The 5688-nt window shown below is 36.3% G+C and overlaps 1 pseudogene; it reads right to left on the bottom strand.

Moving 5' to 3' along the window:
- On the bottom strand, positions 1-862 carry LOC140621413 (keratin, type I cytoskeletal 18 pseudogene; annotated as a pseudogene).
- Positions 863-5688: the final 4826 nt, after the last annotated feature.

Here is a 5688-nt window from a genome sequence, read left to right on the forward strand (position 1 = left end):
TCAATGCCTCAGAATTTTGGTGTCGTTGGTGTCAGACACCACCTTGCTGTCTACGATCTTGCGGGTGATGGTCTTCTGGATGGTCTGCAAGGAGTTGCTGTTGTCCAGGGCATCAGTAAGACTGAAGTCCTCCCTGTCTTCCAACAGGCGACAGTAGGTGGCAATCTCAGCCTCCAGCTTGACCTTGACATTCAGCAGGGTCTCATACTCCTGGGCCTGGCACCTGCCCCTCTGCCCGGGTCTGGGACAACTCAGACTCCAGGTGCAGCAGGATCCCGTTGAGCTGCTCCATTTCCATCACGTAGCAGGTGTCGACCTCCCTCAGGCTGTTCTCCAAGCTGGCCTTCAGGTTTCTCATTGAGTCCAGGTTGATCTCCAAGGACTGGGCCGTCTGTCCATCTCAGCTCCATGAGGGTCATCTCAGCTTCTCCTATCTCAGCGGTCTGTGTGGTGACCACTGTGGTGCTCTCCTTGATCTGCTGGGACCAGTACTTGTCCAGCTCCTTCCAGTTCTTCTAAGCCAGCTTGTCATACTGGGCCTGGATATTTGCCATGATCTTGCTGAGGTCCTGAGATTTGGGGGCATCCAACTCCACTGTCAACCAGAGTTGGCGGTTTGGTTTTGTAGACCCTTTACTTCCTCCTCATGGTTCTTCTTCATGAAGAGCAGCTCCTCCTTGAGAGCCTCGATCTCTGTCTCTAACTTCAGCTGAGTGACATTGGTGTCATCAATGACCTTGTAGAGCCCATGAATGTCACTCTCCACAGACTGGCGCATGGCCAGCTCCGTCTCATACTTGATTCGGAAGTCATCAGCAGCAAGCCGGGCGTTGTCAATCTGCAGAACGACGCGGGCATTGTGTCAATGTCTATTTTGATGTCTTATGTTATTTCTGTTGTTTCCTAGACTTCTTAAAAATTACCCCCACCCTACAAATATACTTCTACTTGATCAAATTAATGACGTAGGACACATATTTGTCATTCTTTGCTTCTGAAACTCAAATAAATGTCTCCTCTACAGGGAGTGTTAATCTGCCAAGGGTGAAAACAAAACCAAAAACAAAACCAACAACCAGAAAGCCAAAATAACTGGACTCTGTGTCTACCATACTGTATTAGTTTTCTTTATTCGGCCTGAATTTTGTTATTTTTTTTTATTGGTAAGATATACAAAACATTATTTTTACATTAAAAGAAACATAGTTGTATTCTACATAGACTGAAAAATTCGGATGGCTTCAGACATGTTCTGCTTCTTGTGAATCACTACTATCTACCTGTCTAGACTTTCAGGGTATAAACTTGTTTTAAATGTATGTCTGTGTGGAAGTTTTTAAAGCTAATGAATAGCATTATTTTGGGATTAGTTCTGCCACTAACTAGTTGTATAAACCTAACATCTTTCCACTTTCTCTAAATCTACTTCTTCGTCCGGAATTTTAAAGGGATTGAAGTAATACTCTCCTAGTTCCCTTGTGGGACACAATTGTAATATATGACAACTTTACATCACCAGTTTTGACTGAAAGAGTTGCAGCCCTCAGCCACATTTCATGACCCATATTTGACAAGAACTTTGCTAACAGATGTGGGGAGGGACAGCTTGTGGAATTCTTTGAGGTAATGTTATGTTATACCAAAAATATCTACTAAGGTTTTACAGAAATGCCAGACATTTTAGTAGAGCCTTTGGAATTCTTGCAGAAATGTTTTACATAGGAGTTGTCATATCTAATGTGCAGATTTTATTATGATTTCATCATGGAACATTTTGTTCTTTCAAATATATTTTTAAGAAATAACCTTGAGAGATAAATTCTTTCATATGATGAAGAACCCTCATTATCTAGCATAGGAATTTCCTTAATTTTCTTTTTCTTTTTCTTTCTTCTTTCTTTCTTTCTCTTTCTTTCTTTCTTTCTTTCTTTCTTTCTTTCTTTCTTTCTTTCTTTCTTTCTTTCTTTCTTTCTTTCTTTCTTTCTTTCTTTCTTCTTTCTTTCTTTTTCTTCTTTCTTTCTTCTTTCTTTCTTTCTTTCTCTCTTTCTTTCTCTCTTTCTTTCTTTCTTTCTTTCTTTCTTTCTTTCTTTCTTTCTTTCTTTCTTTCTTTCTTTCTTTCTCTCTTTCTTTTTCTTTCTTTCTTGGAAAGTGGTGAGCAGATGGAAAAGAGAATCTTATGGAGGCTCCAGGCCCAGCACAAAACCCAATGCAGGCCTTGATCTCACAACCCTGAGATCATGACCTGAGCCGAAATCAGGAGTTGGATGCTTAATTAACTGAGCCACCCAGGCATCAGGCATCTCTCTTTAGAATAATCTTCTAAAGTTTAAATATATATGAAATACTATATATATATGAAATTAAATATATATACTATATATATGAAACTATATATATTTCATATATTTGTATATATACTATATATACTATATATGAAGTGTATACATAGTATATATATACTATACTATAATATAGTATATGTACAAATATATGGTATATATATAAAATATATATATGAAACTTTCATATATATACTATATATATGAAATACTTTTAATTTTGAGATGGATAATTTATAAAAAGTAATTTGTTCAACTACAGTTGGCTCTTTAAATAGCACAGGGTTTAGGGGCACCAACTCAGTCCCACTACCTCTAGTTGAAAATCTGCATATAACTTGTAAGTCCTAAAAAGCTTAACTACTACTATTAGCCTACTTAACTGGAAGCCTTCTAGATAACATAAACAGTTGATTGACATATTTTGTATGTTAGATGTATTAGGTATTATATTATTACAATAAGGTAAGATAGAGATAAAGAAAATGTTATTAAGAAAATCCTAAGGAAAACACATTTACAATACTATACTATATTTACTGAATAAACCTATATAAGTGGACCCATGCAGTTCAAAACTGCGTTGTTCCAGAGTCAATTATATTTCACCTAATTTAAATTAAATTCACCTAATTTATTTAACTGTTTAATTAAGGGAAGGTAATCATAGCCTGATGTTTCATTACTGTAACATTGCTTTTGTTTTAGTAAATCTTTTGATTAACTAGATCTTTGAAAACAGATCTTTAGAGTTTGTGTTGCTGAGACCCAGGTATCACCTTGAGGTGTTATGAAGATTTGGTGGCAAAATAGATATAGTAGCTATCAATATAGTGGTTAATCTGGGCACTCCATGACCTCTAACCTAATAAGCTAGAATGTTAGTGATGTCACAGTCTAAGTTTCCCATCTACTATAAGTGGGCCAATTAGCAGTGAACAGAAGCACCCTGTTCCAGGGCTAGATATGAGCTTACAAATGGTATATGGATGCAAAACTGACACTTAGCTTTCCTTTCATGTTGAATTACCGATCAGTGTGCTCATCATGTTCTAGTCAGAGAAAACAAATAACTTTATATCCTGAGATAAAAACAAAACAAAGTGCGATAAAGCAAATGAGTATGAAAGGGTTTGCTTTCCAGATCTGGTTCCTCCCAAAATAAGTAAAATCTTAGCTATTATACCTCAATTAAAAAAAAAAAAGTAAAAAAAGAAAAAGATTGTAAAAAAAATTCTAATATACTGGTTAATTTTACGTGTCAATTTGATTGGGCCACCAGTGAGTGCCCAGATATTTGGTTAAAGATTATTTCTGGGTTTGTCTGTGAAGGTGTTTGTCCACTGAAGGCCTGAGTAGAAGAAAGGATTGAATAAGAAAGGATTCTCTCTCTATGCCTGTCTTTGAGATGAGACATTGTTCTCCTGCCTTTGGACTTGGCCTCAGTCTAGAACTTACAGTATTGGCTCTTCTGGCTCTCAGGCCTTCAGACTGGGGACTAGAACTGTACTATCCACTATCCTGGGACTTTTCAGCCTCCATAATTACATAAGCCAATTTCCTATGGTAAATTTCTTTAGGTAGGTCTATCTATCATCTCTATCTATCTATCTATCTATCTATCTATCTATCTATCTATCTATCATCTATTATCTATCTATCTATATATCATCTATCTATCTATCATCTATCTCCCTACCTACCTATTGATCTATCAATCCATTTACCTATCTTTATGTCTATCTCTATATAAAATCTCCTATTGGTTTTCTAGAAAAAACCCAGAATGTTATACTTGGGATTTCAGCTATAATTTCTGGCTTCCTAACAGAAACAACTTTCTCTGTCTTTTGCAATGGTGAGGTCTGATGATAGATCTCTTGTGTGTAAGATAATCCTGTGAGAACATTGTTTCTTTCTCACCATGAAAAGACTCATTGTAGACTTAGTGATTTTATTAATTTTCTATCGTAGTTCTCCTGACACCCGGTCCCTTTAAATATCCATTGTGGATTTTTGTTTGTTTGTTTGTTTTTTAGATTTTATTTATTTATTGATGAGAGACACAGAGAGAGAGAGGCAGAGACACAGGCAGAGGGTGAAGCAGGCTCCATGCAGGGAGCCCAAAGTGGGACTCGATTCCGTGTCTCTAGGATCAGGCCCTGGGCTAAAGGTGGCACTAAACCCCTGAGCCACCCAGGCTGCCCTTGTTCGTTGTTTAATGGAGACAATCTTTTGGAAATTCAGGTTCATTTGCAAAAATTTTTTACAACCACATGCCCTTTCTAAAATATTTTATATCTGATTAATTCTTTTCCAGATATATTACTAAATTTGAAGGGGAAGAAGGTGAGAAAAAATGGAAATCAAAGCAGACAATAAAAACAGACCATATAACTTCAGCTATGAAAGTTATCAGACATGTAATTTTTAAAAAATCACCAATACATAAAAAAAATCAATGAAAAAAGAGGATATCATAGAGAATCAAATTTATTAAACATATGGAGATGTGAAAGAACTGGAACCCTTGTGTACTGCTGAGTGGGAATGAAATGGTGCAGTTGCCAGAGAAAGTAATATCATGATTCCTCAAAAAATTAAACACTAAAATTTGATATGATCCAGCAACTCCGTTTCTCAATATATAACCCAAAAACTTGAAAGTAGGGCCTCTGAGACATTTGTACACTTGAGTTTATAACAACAGTATTCACAGTTATCGAAAGGTGGAAACAATCCAAGTGTTCATTGATGGATGAATGACTAAACACAACGTGATATATACATATTATAAAATATGATTCACCCTTAAACAGCAAGAGAATTCTAACATGTGCTACAACATAAATCAATCTTGAAGACATTATGCTAAATGACTTGATAAGTCAGTCACAAAATGTCAGATACTGTATGATGCCTCTTTTCCTGGGTACCAAGAGTAATCCGATTCATACAGACAGAAGTAGAATGGTGGGTGCCAAAAACTACATGGGGTGGGAGGGAAATGAGGAGTTACTGTTCAGTGAGTGTAGAGTTTCAGTTTGAGAAAATGAGAAAAAGTTCTGGAAATGGATGGTGGTGATGTTTGGACAGCGATGTGAACGTAGTAACGCCACTGAACTCTATGCTGGAAAAAAGGATCAATTTTGTGTTGTATATATTTTACCACAATAGCAAAAGCACCTTAACAACAACCACAAAACAAGAATAATAATAATAGAATTTATTACTACGAAGCTAATAGAGGATGAGGAGTGTAGAAATAAAGATACTTGATTTATCCAGAAAAGGGAAGAAATGAGAAGAGAAGAAAACAAAACACTGATGAGACTAATTAGAATGCAAG

This window comes from Canis lupus, chromosome 30 (assembly GCF_048164855.1).
Source record: "Canis lupus baileyi chromosome 30, mCanLup2.hap1, whole genome shotgun sequence".
NCBI classification, from domain to species: domain Eukaryota; kingdom Metazoa; phylum Chordata; class Mammalia; order Carnivora; family Canidae; genus Canis; species Canis lupus.